This window comes from Sinocyclocheilus rhinocerous, unplaced genomic scaffold (genome assembly GCF_001515625.1).
Source record: "Sinocyclocheilus rhinocerous isolate Xijiao unplaced genomic scaffold, SAMN03320098_v1.1 scaffold112, whole genome shotgun sequence".
Classification (NCBI taxonomy): domain Eukaryota; kingdom Metazoa; phylum Chordata; class Actinopteri; order Cypriniformes; family Cyprinidae; genus Sinocyclocheilus; species Sinocyclocheilus rhinocerous.
In genome coordinates, this window is record NW_015644008.1 from 510,849 (window position 1) to 529,262 (window position 18,414).

At 35.6% G+C, this 18,414-nt stretch overlaps 1 pseudogene; it reads right to left on the reverse strand.

Moving 5' to 3' along the window:
• LOC107757788 (E3 ubiquitin-protein ligase HECW1-like) overlaps nucleotides 1-18,414 on the reverse strand; it is a 43,123-nt pseudogene that overhangs the window by 5,771 nt on the left and 18,938 nt on the right.

Sequence of the window (18,414 nt, forward strand, 5' to 3'; positions counted from 1 at the left end):
ATAACCAGCGCTCTCTTCCACCCTCAATACCACGACTGAGGTGAGACCCTTGAGCAAGGCACCCAACCCCTAACTGCTCCCCGGGTGCCGCAGCAATATGGCTGCCCACTGCTCCAGGTGTGTGTTCACGGTGTGTGTGTGTGTTCACTACTGTGTGTGTGGACTTGGATGCACTAATTCTGAGTATGGGTCACCATACTTGGCCACTTCACTTATTTCTCTGTCAATGACAATTCAGTATGCATTCTCATACCACACAGGAAGTGGAATTCCTTGGGAGGAAGTGGAAAGAACCTTACCATTCCAAATGGTTTTCCACAAAAGCAGACATGGGGCTGATCTGGACAGTGTACGTGTCGTTAGCGGAGTATTCAAACAGGCCATAGTAAGGGTTAAACAGCTCCTGAGACAGCAGGAAGAAAAACTCTCGCGATGGTCCGCTGTAGTCCAGTCTGGAAAGAAACGCAGAATTCAGATATAACCACAAATAACTATTTGCCTTTCCTCTGTGTTTAAGCTATCTGAATAAAAATAAAACATTACCATTTAAAACTAATAACAGATGATGTATTTTATATACCAATATATTAAATAGACAATATTTGGTTATTCTGAGATTACTTGGCTAATGACTAACCAGCCATTAATTACCATTGTGCAGATTAGTTTGCTTTCAACTTTAAAAATATTTAAGTATATATATCAGGAATTATGTATATGTCATATTTGCTGTCATTACATTGTGTTATGTACAAACGGTCCTCTGCCTCACCCTTCCTCTCCGACAAAGGTGATGTACAGCTTGTTTCTCTGGAGCTCTTTACGGGAGTAGGCCATGACCTGGTTAAATGTTCCTTCTAACAGATGATCTCTTCTGACGATCAGTCTAAAAAACAAGAAGTCAGAACTGTAGGACATTCATCCGGCAGATCCTACTTTAAAGGCCTCACACTTAATACTTTTATCCATCAAGGACACATTAAGTTGATCAAAAGAGACATTGAATACCTTAATAATGTTCCAAAATATTTGTATTTCAAAATTATTAATTATTTCAAAATTATCACAGTTTCCACAAACACATTATGCAGCAAAAACTATTTTAAACATTGATAATAATAAAAAAAATGTTTCTTGAGCAGAAAATCATCATATTAGAATGATTTCTGAAGGATCGTGTGACACTAAAGACTGGAGTAATGATGCTGAAAATTCAGCTTTACATCACAGGAATAAATTACATTTTAAAATATAAAATTATATAAATATAAAATGTACAAATTAAAACAGAAAAGAGTTATTTTAAATTCTAATAATAATAATATTTCACAATTTTACTACTTTTACTGTATTTTTGATCAAATAATTGCAGCCTTGGTGAGCCGAAGAGACTACACACTTGATCTTGCCGGGTCCTTGCCCGTAGCCCTTTGCCTCCAGCTTCCTGTAGAAGTTGCGCAGTTTGGCTTCAAAATCTCTGCGGTAGGGCGCTGGTGCCCGAGCCCTCTGGGTCCCTGAAACACAGCCACAAATCATCACCACAGATGTCAAATCTAGCTTACTATACTGTACATATCAGTCATCAGGGAAAGACTGTCAAGGATCAGCAGGCCATCAAACAACTCAGGAAGAGTTCACCTTGAGAACAAACACACGAAAAGGGGAAATGATTATTCCTTTCATTACATTAAAGACATGTTTCAGGGCAAAGATTTTTGATAATGGACAGTTTTATCTTCAATCATTTTTGTCTGGTTTGTCCAAACATGCACAGCAGTCAACTTTTACAAAACTGACTAGTTACAAAAAAGACTAGTTAACCACATTATGAACAGAAGGGAACGTGGCAAACAAAGGTTTGTATATTCACACACTACAGGTTTGGGGTCTGTAAATGTGCTCATGACACAGAGAGGGGCAGCTGGGTTGGGACAGTATTTAAGGCTGGAGAGCGGCTGACCTGGAGAGCTCTCACCAGACAGACAGCAGGCTGGAACGAGAGGAGTTCGCTCAAGGAAGCCTTTATCAGAGCAGATCAGAGCGTCAATGAACTATGACTGGACTTTCCTTGCAAACTTGAGGTTCTTCATGTAAGTTAAGTAAATCAATTTAAGACCAATTTAAATGGGATGATGTGTCTTCAAAAGGTGGTCAGGGACACATATTCAGTGCTTAACAATGTTTCATTCACATTTGTGACTATTAAGCAAAACTTTAATCTTTAAGATTGCGGCTGCCTAATCATTTTCACAAAATACATGCCTTAAAATAAAGATAACATGAAAATATGTATATAAATCACAAATGTATTTAGAACCATGTGTGTGAATGAGAAAATTCCCCACAGGTCCTGTTCTGTTTTATGAAATTAAGGTCGGCAGACGGCAATAATAAGTATATTAAATTGAATAACAAATGTCTTATCATTTTAGGAGGTCTTAAATTTGGGGAAAGAAAAACACTCTAATTCCTAAATACATTATTAAACTTTAAAAGACTATGACTTTATTAGGTAAATGTGAGTGCTGCTCGATCATGGAGCAGTTGCATGTTCTACAGGACTGTGGTTTCAGAAGAGTTTGCAATCAATGAACAGTGCGCATTTATGCCAAAAGATTGCTTAGGATCTACTGTTGATGAATTATGACCATGTTTACTTTAGTTTATATCGTAATATGATAGAGATGGTTGTGAGAGTGCATATTTTATCACCTTCATCTTTCTGAATGCACAATAGTAAATATGCAATAGTAAAGCATAGACATTTCAAAATAAAAGTCTCAAAAACCTAGTGTACTTTTAGCATTCTAATAAATTAGTATAATAATAACACGTTTAAATATCTCCGTCCTTATATCCATTTACTAAGAGAAACACATTATTTGATCAATTTTCATTGCTCATTAATATTTTTTATGTGCTCCTTGGGAAAAAGTAAGCGTCAAGCCCTGGTATAGGAGATTTTGCTTTAAGCATTTGAGAAGGATGTTACTGGAAGGTGCAAATGAGGCCTAGAAATTTTTTGATTTGCAAACTTCACTTGAAGTCATATCAGGTCACATCTAAACAATGCATGCATTCTGCAGAGCATCTGAAGGCCTGTGTTTAAGCTCTCAGCTGACTCACCTGGAGAGTTTTGAGGAGAGGAACCAGGAGAGCAGCGTGGAGAGAAGTTGAACCCGGGGTGAAATGATGTGAGAGGAATGTAAGACATGATGTCCTCCTCAAACAAACTGAAAAGCAAAGCAAAACACGTTCTGAAAAAATCATGCATGACATTATAAATTTTATTCTCAGAAAACATTTCCTGTGCGTTAATAATAATTCTTTTTTTAGCACGGTAGGGAGCTTTACCTTAACAGTATGACCAGGTCAGCATCACACGACAGCTTCTCCAGTCTCTGTGTGCCTTCGGTTCGGATGTGATGCACCTTTTCCCTACAGACATAATAAACACACCCAAAAAACTGAGAACCGTTTGAAAGAACTAATGATGCATTTTGTTACAGTAACAGAGGAAGGTGTAGTGTCATACTTGAGCGAGTGATTCCTTGCCAGGCTCGGCTGCCGTTCCTGTAGCACCTCAAAGATGTTTGGCTGCCGTAAAAACGCTACAATCTTTTCATTGTATGCTGGGAAACAGATGGAAAAGAATTCATATCAACTCAGCTATATACACTGGATATTTATGATGTATTGGGTTTCTTTGGTTATGATCATGGTCATCAACATTGTGATATTAATGTCAATTTTATTTGACCAGTTAAGCACCCTAAAGAACGTGCCAAAGGACTAGTTTCACGCTCCCTCCTTGTATCATGATTTTTTAAAAAGAGTCTCTGGCTTAAACTTTACTGTCAAAACAACCATAGATTGGCAAAGTCTGATTCATTTCTTCAAATCAATTTTTGAAAAAATTTAACATTTCAGCCACTCAAAATTTTTATAAAATTATGCTGGTGAATATTGCTGATTATAAAAATGCAAAGTTATATTGGTACATTAAAAAATGAATATGATTAAATAGTACATCCTGAGATTTACTGAAAACATTGATCATTAACTAGATTTCTACTAAAATCGACTTTTTAACCCATTTCAGAACAAATATGTAAATGTAAAGACATCCAATAAGATGAAACAGAAAAAACATCAAGATATAAACTATTGTTTGGGATTGGTAATTATTTTTTATGTTTTTGAAAGAAATCACTTATGCTTACTAAGGCTGCATTTATTTGATAAAAAAAATACAGTAATATTGTTAAATATAATTACAATTGAAAATAACTGCATTCTATTTGAATATATTTTTAAATATAATTTATTCCCATGATCAAAGCTAAATTTTTCAGCAGCATTACTCCAGTCTTCAGTGTCACATGATCCTTCAGAAATCATTCTAATATGCTGATTTGCTGCTCAAGAAACATTTCTTATTTTTATTAATGTCGAAAACAGTGCTGCTTTATATTTTTGTGGAAACTGTGAAACATTTTACAAGATTCTCTGATGAATAAATAGTTCAAAACAACTAGAATTTTTTTTTACATTATGCATTACAAATGCCACTTTTAAATAATATAACTTTGAACTTATTTTACAAACATTTTTAAACCATTTAAGAACAAATACCTGAACAGGAAAAAAAAAAAAAAGCTTTTTTTAGCTACATCGACTAACCCTAAATGCAACTACAATAGTGATCTGTCCATTATTTGTGAATGGTCCATACCTAATGGCACTGGCTCCTGCTGGCTTTGGTTTCGTATGGCTGCTACCAGGCTGTTTCCAGGCCTGGCTAACAAAGACACCCCTCGGGTGCGCGACACCTCAGATGCCTGGATTTAATGTGGAATTTAATAAACAAATAACAGTCATTTCTGTATCATTTACAAAGGATAAATCTTTTCATCTTGTCTCTATATCGTGAGTGTGTCAGACCTCTCCTGCGCTGTAGCTGCGTAATCTCTGCAGGTGCTGGCGGTGCGTCAGGTGGTTGGGCAACCTGCCGTTTTGCAAGGGGATCCTGGGATCAATGAAGGTTGTGGCACGACTGTTGTGGTCTACAAAGAATGACTGTGGAAACAAATGGAGGACAGACAGCTGAAATAATGGCTTGACGGACACTGAGGTGAGATGTTAAGAATCACGGGATGTGAGGTACCTTCCCCTGCGGGTCTGTTTTGATCTCCCAGCCCCGCGGCAGCTCCAGCTGAGCATCAGCAAACCTATTCAAGAAAGCCACCAGGTCACGGTTGTGCTGGTACCGCTCAAAGTTTCGGGCATCACGCCTGATTTTCAGGACCATGTGTTTCAGACACGAGCTGTTTGTGAACATACGATATGCGCCCTGTAAAAAAAAAAAAAAGATAATGTTAACACGACACTAGCATAAACTTTTAAATTAAAACATGACATGTATACTACCATTCAAAAGTTTGGGGTCTGTAAGAGTTTTTAATGTTTTTGAAAGAAGTCTCTTGTGCTCACCAAGGCTCCATTTATTTGTTCAAAAATACAGTAAGATACTGTGAAACATTATTACAATTTAAAATAACTGTTTTCTATTTGAATATATTTTAAAGTGTAATTTATTTTTGTGATGCAAAGCTGAATTTTCAGCATCATTACTCCAGACTTCAGTGTCACATGATCCTTCAGAAATCATTCTAATATGCTGATTTGCTGCTCAAGAAACATTTCTTATTATTATCAATGTTGAAAACAGTTGTGCTGCTTTATAATTTATTTGGAAATCATGATTTTAAAAAAGAAATATTATAATTGCCCTTACTGTCACTTTTGATCAACGTGTTCTTACTAAATAAAAGTATTCATTTCTTTCCAAAAGAAAAATCTTACTGACCCCAAACTTTTGAACGATATTATAACTTAAATAGCATAATCTATAGAGGTAGAATAAATGATTTAGATGTAGTGAATAGTGTGCAGTGTGGTGGGAACTCACATAATTTGCGTGGAGAACAGTGAAGAACTCTGGGTGAGTGATGAATTTGACCGCTGGACTCTGCAGCAGTAATGTGATCTTCTGACAATGACCTGGAGAACATGGGGCGTCTCTCCTCAACTCTTAAAAGAGAAGAAGATCATTTAAAGGGACAGTTTACCAAAAACGAAAGAAAAAAAATCCAGCCTTTTGCCTCAGCTCTCAAATTGTGTTTATTCTTCTGCACGGTCAAACCTTTCACATTCACAAGATATGTAAGGTCTGTGTTAATTTCCTTTTTAGCATCTTTCTACATCAAGTTAGTTCTCACAAAACCAACCGAAGAAGTTCTCACATTCATCATGAACACGTCAGATTTCAAAAGGCAAGTTTTTAAATTACTGATGGCTTAAATTTGAACCGTTAGTCAATTTTCCTCAAAGAAGGCTGTGAAATGGCTTTAGAGCAGTGAATCTCAACCTTTTGGCGTACCGGACCCCAGTCCAATTCAGAACCATCCTCAAGGACCCCCAGAACAAAATTGACTCATCTATGTATCCTTTGTGTCTTTGTAAAGAACCAAATGCAGTCAAGTATAATTCAAGTTAGTTGACTAGTCCAGTATTTGGCCATATCATCAGCTATATTGGATTTTTCTTTCATGGGAACATGTCATGTCACAATATACAAAATGTATACAAAAATTCATACTTTATACGGACCCCCTGGCCTTACGTCAAGAACCACTAGGGGTCCACAGACCCCTGGTTGAGAAACACTGCTTTAGAGGACCTGAAATGCATATACGCTACTTGTATGTGATTTTTGAACTTGACAGACATTGGTTACTGTCTACATTTGTTGTATGCAAATGAAAATCTGCAGGGTTTTTTCAAAATTTTTCTGCAAATGGATTTAAACATGGTGTTAAATGGAGCTGAGAAAATGATACTCTATTTCCTAGCTGGACGAATTATCAGGCGGCCTATAAAAGAGAATTCTGCATTGGATATTGTGCAAAATAAACTTTTTTTGGTGTACAAAAACAAACAGGTTTCCACTGACGTGAGCATGAGCAAATCATTGTCACTTTTTGAGGGTAAGAGAACAACAGTGATTATGTTTGTTACCGGTTGTCTGTGGAGGCGAGTCTGTCTCAGTGTTGGCTGTTCTCTCGTTGCGGGGACTGCCTGACTCCTCGTTTCTCCTCTCTGTGGCCATCGTCCTCTGGATGGTCTGGTACCTGATGAGGACACGAGTAATGCTGTTATTAGTCACTAACATCAGTACAGTATGACTCCCATTGTAAAGACTCCTTTACAACTATTTCTACCCAAATGCCCTGACTTACATAACTCATATGCTGCTCGACGGTTCAGTAAAGCTTTGTGTGCTTTGAGAATAATCTAAATCAGTCATCTGCTGCTTCTGGACTATTAAATAAACAGCCTTTAATTAGACTCTAAATGGAAACATGATGAAGCACCTATATTTTTGTCCTGTAGGTGGCAAAAGAGTGCATGTTTATAAGCCCATGTGAACTTGCTTGGTTTACAGAAAAATTGCAGCATTTGACCCCAAAAAATGAATCACTTTTTGAATCATTGGCTTTGATCATTTTTATAAAGGTTACTGTTATATGTGCCTATTTGGTTAAAATATAGCAACAGAGTCAGTCATACTTTGCTAAATACAATCCACTTGATGCTGACCAACATTGTGATTTTACCACGTTTAAAGTTTCAAAAGTTACAGTAATGCATCAAAATTAAGTGAGGCTTATGTTTACAACAAGAAAAAAAATCTGTCAATGGGGTAAGAAAAATAAACTTGTTTCCCCTTTGAATTAAGTTTATTTTTCTTACCCCACTGACAGATATTTTTATGTTTTAAATAATGACACAAATACCAGTAAAATGACTACTGCAAACCTTAGTAAATCATGTTGCATTATTCATTTAAATACTCTGCTCCAATAAATTTGACGTCCTCTGAAAGGAAAACTCCTACGAATGCATATGCAATACAGTCAGCCACAAAAATACCCTTGCCCACACTTTTTCATTGCTAATTTTTCACTGCATGTCTTGTTAATATTTTTTTTAACACTAAAAGAGAGTTTGCACTGGTGCATGATGTTAATAAATCTGGCCCTTTATATTTTGTGTCTCAAATGTATCTTGACTTAAAAATGCTTAGATAACAATAATACTAGACAATAATAATACTAAATAAGAAAATTACCTTTTGCCAAGTTATTAGTTTTCTAAAACAATGGAAAAAAGTTAAATGATAAAAGACACCAATGTTTAATGAAAACATTTACCTTTATCTTTATCTTTAAATTTAGCCTAAATTTAGTCCACTTACTGTTGGGAACAAGTAGGTGTATTTGTAACACAAAAACATGGCTCATCCAATCAGATCTGAGAGTCAGACCTAAACAAATTAAACATTTGGACTTGGATCTTCACAGGATGCACCTGTGCAAGTGCAATTGATCAGTATTCCAGATTATTTTGTAAAAGAAGTGTAAAAATTAGGTAACTGTTATTAAAAAACAGTGTTGTTTACCTCCTGTTGAGCTGCTCCATCTGTTGGACGGAACCTGACCTGCGCAGGCCATCCGGCGTGGCTGCGGATGTTGGCCGTTGCCAAGTGGTGGTCCGGTTAATGTGATCCACATAGAACACACGACCGTGACTGTCAATACGGGCCTCCCAGTCTGAGCGTGCCAAACAAAACATAAACACACACATTTGAAGCTCAAGTCAATGTTCTGGTCTGCCAGGCAAAAATATTTAAGAGAAAATATTTAAAAAATGATAGTGGCCCTCTCTAATTAGGACATTATTTATAAAAACCTTCATGCAGTTTTTACTGTTGGAATATCTCAAAGATCCCCTCAGTGTAGGATGCTTCAGATTTGACTAATTTTGACATAAACACACACACAAACCACAGTAGCGTGAAAAAGTGACAGACAGTCTTGAGCAGGTCACAGAATTTATGTTAATCATTGCTAAAATCTCAGTGTGGGTTAGTAAGAGTGACACTGGAGATGCTCATGTCTGATATGAAAGTTTACTTGCGTGTAAGTGGTTGTAGTTTGACTACACAGAATTGAAATGAAATGAAAAATATGAAGGCAGATACACCAGGCGAAACTGATACATTTGGATGGATTTGAACAATTTCGATTTGCTGCAATATTTTGCAACTTATTTTGCAATTTCCAAACTTGGGCAACAACATGCATAAAAAACTTTTTTTTTTTTTTGCACATAAAAGCATGGGTTAACATCTTGTTATAGACATTTTCATGAAGTAATATTTTGTTCATATAGTTTTTGTTTCATAACAGACATATGACCCCATATTATACATTTTAAATGATATTGATTGTAATTTTTTTTTTTAAATGTTTCATTATCAGTTTAATAATAATTAATTTTAAATATAATTAAATTAAGGCAATAAAAATGTTACCGTTTCAAAAAAAATTACAGTTCCAAAAGCTTGGTGTTATTATATATACTTATATTATATTAATATTCATATATACATTTATAGAAAATCTATTTATATGTATTTTTATCATTTTGATAACCTATATATAATCCATAGGCGATTCACCCTTAAAACCTCCCCAAAATTTGCGAGACATTGACCACTATGAATACATCAAGGTGAGAGCTGAGACCTTGTTATAGACATTTTCATGAAGTAATATTTTGTTCATATAGTTTTTGTTTCATAACAGACATATGACCCCATATTATACATTTTAAATGATATTGATTGTAATTTTTTTTTTAAATGTTTCATTATCAGTTTAATAATAATTAATTTTAAATATAATTAAATTAAGGCAATAAAAATGTTACCGTTTCAAAAAAAATTACAGTTCCAAAAGCTTGGACTGGCTCACTGCAGGATGGTTACAAGGCAAAGGACATTCTCCTAAACACACCACAAACACATGCCAGGCCATTCTTCATAGATACTTTTCAATTACAAGTCCGCAAAAGGGAAAACCAGATCTTTTTTAACTAAAAACACATGATCTATGCATTCTACCAATGGAAGTCTACTCACTTCTGCTGCTTGGTCCAGCTACCGGTGATTCTCCATTACCCATAATGCTGTGCGGGCTCTGGACATGACTGTCCGGCGCCTCCTCCCACTGACAGCTCCCGTCCCCTGGCTCCCGGCTCTTAGTGGCCTGTCCTGTAAAATTACAGTTCCAAAAGCTTGGTGTCTGTAAGATTTTTAAAGATGTTTTTTGTAATGTTTTTCTTATTATCAATATTGAAAATTCTTCTTAATATTTTTGTGTAAGGATTATTTGATGAATAGAAAATTAAAACAACATTTATTTAAACTATAAATCTTTTGTAACATTATAAATGTATTTATTGTCACTTTTGATTTAATGTCTATATATATATATATATATATAATATCAGCATAGAGACATTAAATTGATCAAAGGTGACAGTAATTAGGTTATTTTTGGTGTCATTGAGATACTATTTTTAGATTTTATTAACAATTGAATTAGTTTTTAGTATTTTATATTTTCTCTTTTTATCTTAATTTTAGTTTTAGTCATTTTGTTGTGTTTTTGTCTTATTTTTAAACTTCTATATAGTTTTCATTCATTTTTTATTTCAGTTTTAGTTTGTTATTTTAGTTTCCCGGCTCTTAGTGGCCTGTCCTGTCTCCGCCTCCAATCCCAGAATACCATTCACCCTGTCAATCTCGTCCTCATCATCCTGTGAGGAGAACACAGTGCTCTCCGACCGACGTGCGCTGTCTAGATACGGCGCCCGGATGGGGCCCAAGGCCCTCTGTGCCATGTGACTGCAGCATGGCACCGGGCTCAAATCGTACTCGCTTTCCACTGGTGACCTTTGACCTGTGGTTTGGCCCTCAGCCCCGAGCGGGTGTCCATCTCCATCAAGCATCTGAATGAGTTCGGAGAGGCGCTCGTGCGAGCGGCTGCGGGGCAGTGTCCTGCGAGGGCCGTTGGGTGTTAAAGCGTGAGGCTCAAGGGTTGCACCCTCTTCCTCGTCTTCCTCTTGTTCTTCTACGCTCTGTGGCCGGTCGGGTTCGGGTGCAGCTGCGTCTCCCGGTTGAGGTTGGGTGGACGGGAGACTGTGCAGCAGGTGGTGGATTCGGATGTAATGGGAACGCGGCGTCTCCGGTTCTCCGCAGGCCGATGCGATGACCGTCTCCAGCTCAGACACGGGTAGGGAACAAGGCCGTGGCTTCCTTCTCGGTGTGGTTCTGATCTTCAGCGAGCAGCCTTCCTCTAGATCCACATCTGGTTCATCTGAAACTGGTTGTGGGTCTGAGACTGCCTCCTCTTCGACTGCTGCAGGATCTCCTGAAGGCTCTGCAGGCCCATTGGCAAAGGCACAATCAGTTTCTGCCTCTTCTTGGGTCATCTCTTCTTCTTGTACGTTGGTCTCTTTTTGCTCCATCTGTTCTCGGCTCTCGGCTGCTGCTTCCTCCTGCTGCTCTGGATGCATCTGCTGCTCTGACTCTAAAGGCTCTTCCTCTACAGCATCTGCCTCGGCTGATTCAACGTCCATGGGCATCTCTACAGATGCTGTTTCTCCATCTAAAGGCAACTCTGGGGCCCCCTGGTTTAAACTCATTGTGTCTTCTGCCTGAGGCTGGACTTGAGCTTCTGCTGCCGCCACTGGTTGCTCTGTACTAAGAGACATGTCCTCATCATCTGAGGAGAGGACAGAAACCTGTGACCTACATGCACATAATGCATACATGAAAATACTAGCCAGTAAGCATGCAAGATATACTGGCAATCATGTGACTTTTTAATGTTATCATGAGTGGCTGGATTAGACTAGTATTAAAAGTAATAATATGGTGGCTTATTATAATGAATTACACCACTAGTCAAAAGTTTGAGATCAGTAATTAATATTGTTATTCAGCAAGGATGCATTCAATTGATCAAAAATATCAATTAATAATGTTATAAAAGATTTCTATTTCAAATAAACGCTGTTATTTTCAATGTTCTGTTCATCAAATAATCCTGAAAAAAAGATCATTGTTTCCACAAAAATATTAAGCATTGATAATAATAAGAAATGTTTCTTGAGCAGCAAATCAGCATATTAGAATGATTTCTGAAGGATCTTGTGACACTGAAGACTGGAGTAATGATGCTGAAAATACAGCTTTGCATCACAGAAATAAATTACATTTTAAAATATATTCAAATAGAAAGCAGTTATTTTAAAGTGTAATAATATTTCACAATATTAAAGTTTTTACTGTATTTTTGATCAAATAAATGCAGTCTTTGTTAGACTTCAAAAACATTTAAAAATATTACAACCCCAAACTTTTGACTGGTAGTGTATTTTTATAAGGACAATGAGAAATAGGACAGGATTGGATGAGATGGAATTTACTTGTGAGGTCAGAAATAGTACATCTCTCCTTAACAAGCCATTTGAGACATTAATTAAGTTACCTGACAAAGATTAGTATGTAAGGTTTTGAAAATAGTGAAGCCTTTGCAAACTAATTGAATGCCAATTTTAATATCAATCATCTAATCAGTTATTGTAACATAATATTAAGAGAATTGATATGATAAAGGCTACAACACAAAAATAATTATGAATAACAGCTGAAATTTCAGTCCGTCATTATTGTCTAGAGTTCTTTGTTTAATGTAGCAGGCTGTACACCAGAGATGAACGTGTTGATGATGTATTATATTCAATAAAAGGTTGATTATAAAGCTGGATTTACCTGGGTGGATGGAGGATGTAATCTCAAACCTGAACTGCAGCTGGCCACTGACATGTTCTGTTGGAAGCCTCCGACCCAGAGTGTAGCTGACCACTCGATCACTATGACAAAAAACACAAAAAACACCTCAAAATTAGCATGTCAACTCATTAGCATAACAAATCATATTTCAATATGCCACAAAACAGCCTATTTATGTCTTTAAGTTTAGTTTAGGTTTGCTTATCTTTTTAAGCACATACCCGATCGCATGTTTCTCCAGTAATCTTTGCACTGGCATGGACAGCTTGCCCAAGAAACGCTTTATGATGGGTCGGCTTTTGGCAAACTTGTCCTTCACCTCGATCTCCAACACATCCGTGGGCAGAGACACAAAATTAAAGCGCTACGAGCAGGAAATACAAAGACACAGAGGAAGAGATAGCAATCATTAAAAACAGAACTTGTAACCTAAAGTGAAAAAAAAAAATCATGTTGGTATCAAGCAAATACACATTTTACAAAGTAATGTGAATCAACGTCGCTCTTCATCAGTGTTGGATGTTGCTGGTGTAAAAGACACTGCTCAGGGTAACTGTCTTTTAACAAAAGCCAAGAACTAAAACAAACAGATAAAATAGTCATAAAAAAGACAACCAAATGTTTCCATGTGTTAATAATTGGCATGGATCTCCACATTTGCTCTTGTTTGGGTAGTTGATGCTTAGCATGTTGATTGACCTTTTTGTTTTCTTCAACATCAAGATTTTAGGTTCATTTAATTTAACCTATAATAATTTAGGACTGAAGTTTAGCTTTTATGATCTATAAAAGATACTGCACTAACCAAATGTATCCCTTCAAATCAAACCTGCCTTCCATCATTCATTCTCCAGGTCTTGACCTTTTTTTATCCACCGCTGTAAGGCGATCTCCTCTACTCTTCTCTAATCTAATAAAAGCACTTAGCGGAAGACAATATCAGCCAGAAACAGCCACTCTACATCTACAACATGAAAACAATCCCATCAAATCCAGGTGATCTCATCTCATCCGCACCAAGAAAATGTAGTGATGGGAATCGTATAGAATTTAATGCTTCTGATTCTGAATCTATTTAACAACTGCAGTTATTTTAAAGATTAAGTACTTTTGAGAAAGCACCAAATAATTCATACTAACTGCATATACTACTACTGTTCAGAAATTTGAGGTCAGTAAGGTTTTTCTGAAATAAATTAATGCTTTAATTCAGCAAGGATGTAGTAAAATGATTAAAAATAACAGTAAAGACATTTATAATGTTGCAAAAGATTTATACTTCAATTAAGTGCTGTTCTTTTGAACTTTCTATACATTAAAGTATCCTGAAAAAAATTATTGTGGTTTCCACAAAAACATTAAGCAGCACAACTGTTTTCAACATTGATAATAATAAGAAATGTTTCTTGAGCAGCAAATCAGCATATTAGAATGATTTCTGAAGGATCATGTGACACTGAAGACTGGAGTAATGATGCTGAAAATTCAGCTTTGCATCACAGGAATGAATTATATTATAAAATCTTATATATTATATATAATCTTTTATATATTATAAAATCTTTTATATATTATAAAATATATTCATAAATTTATTTTAAATTGTAATAATATTTCACAATATTACTGTTTTTACTGTATTTTTTACTGCATATGTTTTTACTGTATCAAATAAATATAGCTTTATTGAGCATAAGATACTTCTTTCATAAACATTAAAAAATCTTACCAACCCCATAAGTTTCAAATGTAGTATATAATGTTTATATATAGTAGTATTGGCTGTTTTAGACCAATTATTTTGTTTTTGATGCAAATCATACAGTTCCTGTATTTTTCATAAATAAAATTGGTTCTCAATTCCCAGCCCTACTGAGATGACATGCGGTTTAATGAAACTAGAATAAGATTCAAATGAAATCCTATCCATCAGTCAACAGGACAGTGAGCCGTGTTTGTGATTCTGCAGTGATGCATCAAGTTTATTCGCAGAATAAAGGATTTACAAGACAAACTCCATGTGGACTAATATGGACAGAAGGGCAGCGTTGGGTTAAACGTCTGTGAATAAATAACACTGGGACCAGATATTGTTTTATAAGGATTTTTATATGAGCATGTTTAATCTAGCGTGTGTGTGCGCTTGTGTGTTTCCCATACCTCCCTCTGCCAAACAGGATTAATGGTATTGCAGACGATGCCTGATCTCTTCTCCTGGCCGTGGTGAGGCAGGGCAGGGAAGATGCTGTGCTTGCCGGGGTGGATGGCGATCTTCAGGTAGGGGTCGGGGTTGAAGAACATGCCTTTCTTCAGACCGGTGGCTTGGAAATCTGAAAACAACATAAAAAAGAGGGATGAATTACAACAGAACAGAACTGAATTAAAAGAAACAGCACAGAAAGACAAAGACCAGCATATAAAGTAGGGGATTTAGCAGAATACAATAGAACAGAATGTAACAGAACAGAATATATCAGAAAAAACAGTATAGAACAGAAAACAGAACAGAAAAAAAATAAACAAAACAGTATTGAACAAAAACAGTACAGAACAAAATAAACAGAGCAAAATAAAACAGAATAAAACAAAACAGAAAAGAATACAAAATAAATAAACAAAACAGAATAAAACAAAACAAAACAGAAAAGAAAAGAACAAAATAAACTTATCAAAACTGAACAGTCCAAAACAAAACAGAATAGGACAAAATAAACAAAACAAAATAGAACAAAATAAACAAAATTAAACAAAACTGAACAGACCAAAATAAAACAGAATAGAACAAAATAAACAATGGCAGGGAGTATGCAAAATACAGCAAAATAAACAAAATTGAACAAAACAAAACAGTAGAACAAAATGAAAAAAAAACCCCGGATCAGACCAAAACAGAACAGTATATAAAAAAGACAAAACAGAACAGAAACAAAATGAACAAAACAAAAGCAGAACAGAATATTAAAGAATATAACAAAAAACAGAACAGAAATAACACAATTGCATGTAGCAAAAAAAAAAAAGAACTGAATGGATTAAAATAGAACAATACGGGAAAGGAAGAAAACAGAATAATATATAATATTATAGAATAGAATGGAATGGAACATATTTCATTTTACCATTAGATGACCGGGGCCAAATTAGCATCTTAAAATCTCTAAATTGCAAAGAAGAAAACTGGTATCCAAAAAGCAACTTGCAGAAGTTGTTTTTTGTAAGGAAAGAAACAAGTAATTGAGGTAAATATGTTCCTGTAGTTGTTTACAGCAGACTGAACGCAGTGGATCAATAATGAAATCCTCTGGAGACACTAAATATAGAAGCCCTATAAATATTGATACAGCTTAATGATTGACTGGTCATGCCAAATGTTACACAACACACACCTGAGAGAGAGAAGCTGATGAGTCTTCTGCTGCCTTGACTCTGTGGTACGTCATCTGTGGCCACCGGCTTAAACACCTGATGGCAGAAAGTTCAGTGTAAAATGTGTTCGATTTCATTTGGTACCATTACACACGTTCACATAATATCAGTAGCAATATCTGATCAAAAACTACAACAGAACAGTTCTTCCCTTACATTTGTTTTGTTGCAAACAGTGTTGTATGCTTCACAACATCATACATGAGGCAATCTCTCAGTTGCCACCAAAATTGCTGACACTGGGGTAGACAGAACGAGATTTACAGATATCAAGGACGATTAAGTGGAGTGTTTTGAAATTGAATGATCAAAAAATATAAAATGTTTAATGAAAATTAATGATGAACATATATGTTGTATGAATTCATACAACTGTATCCTATTTATACAATCATTCAAGTGTGGTGAAAACTCATTTGCTGTAGGGTTTGTAAAAATGTGTTGACCCAAAAAGGAAAATTATGTCATAATTTACTCACCCTCATGTTGTTCCAAACCTAAGACTTTGGTTAAACTTTGAAACACAAATGAAGATATTTTTTATGAAACCTGTCTCTCCACTGAATGTCTAGGTAACCACAACTTTGAAGATGCAAAAATGTCATAAAGACTTTGTAAAATGAATCTATATGAATCAAGTGGTTTAGTCTTATGAAGTCTTATGAAGAGATACGATTACCTTAAATGATGAACAGATTTAATTTAGGCTTTTATTACATCTAAACAATGAAGTTTGTTCTAGTGTGTGATGCTTTTGTGTGATGCACTATATATATATATATATATATGTGTGTGTGTGTGTGTGTGTGTGTGTTTATATGTGAACAACAGTGTAAATGAAATCTGCTCATTATATAAAGTGATTATATCTCTTCACAAGACTTGGATTAAGCCACTCAATTGATATGAATCCATTTTGGTCAACTAAGTTTTTGTTACCTGAACTTTCAATGTGGCAGAAACCTCTCAGGTGTTATTAAAAATATCTTTGATATTTTATTTATTTGATATTATAAATTTGTGTTTGAAGTCTTACGGGTTTGAAATGACACGAGGATGAGTAAATGATGACAGAATTTTCATTTTTAGGTAAACTAACACTTTAAGGTCACCTTCAAGGCCTGTGTCTTGTAATTGGCGCACTTTACCTTTAAGAAACAAAAAGAGAGTTTGGCTGACTCTATGGCTATGGAGGTAGGCCTGTATTTAGCCATGAAATGATAACCTGAGATTATCTGCAGGATTAATCCTCTGAGAAACAGATGGCACAGACTATTCTGCTCTTGAGGGACTCTTGATGAAACGTGACAAAACAGCAGCATTCTCTACACATCTGCAACATGAAGCAGCAGTAATGTACACATTCTACATGACTGATCCGTACACACGTTGTGTTCCTCACCACTGCTCATCTAAAGGCATGATGTCTGGACATTTAAATCATGACGCAAAATAAAACTTTTCTTTCGTTCGCTCACCGGTGCGGAGGGGTTTTTCACGGTCACACATGGCGTTGTGGCCCGCAGGGCTCCACTCACTCCATGATAATATTTAAAACAGATCTTAGTCTCCGCTGAAAAAGAGCCAAGCACAGAAAAAGGTCACAGTAAGAAACTTTTTGCAGATTTTAAATATTCAAAAAAAAATTTCAGATATGCATAAATCATCTATTCACGTGGGACTAATAAAATACTGACTACAAGGTAAACATTTCCACCCTATAAATTACAAATGCTGTCCCCAATTAGAAATAGCAAACAGCCAAACAAACATAGTCTGTGTTTCTCTTGTACTTTATTTCAGGCCCCCAACCATCAGTTGGTTGAGAAGGAAGTGTCTGGAAAAAAATGGTTGGGACTGGTTTTGTTCATAGTAAAAATAGTTGAATGTGGTTATTGTATCATTTTTTTTAAGGGGCCCCTGACTACATCCCACCCCAACTTCCTCTTTAACAGGAATAGGAAACATTAACACAGGGACGAAAATGTTGTGATAAAAGAAATCGTGCTTGCTATTTGAGAAATAATGGCCTGAATTATTAAAATCATGTGTAATATTAATTTTAATATATTTTAATTTTAAATGTATAGGACATACAAAAAATATTTCTCACATATGACATCTGGGTAATTAGAATGAAGTAGATCAATCTAAACAAAAATACTAATCAATCTATCTGACCTGGTTAGAAACACCATGAACATCCTTGAATAAATAAT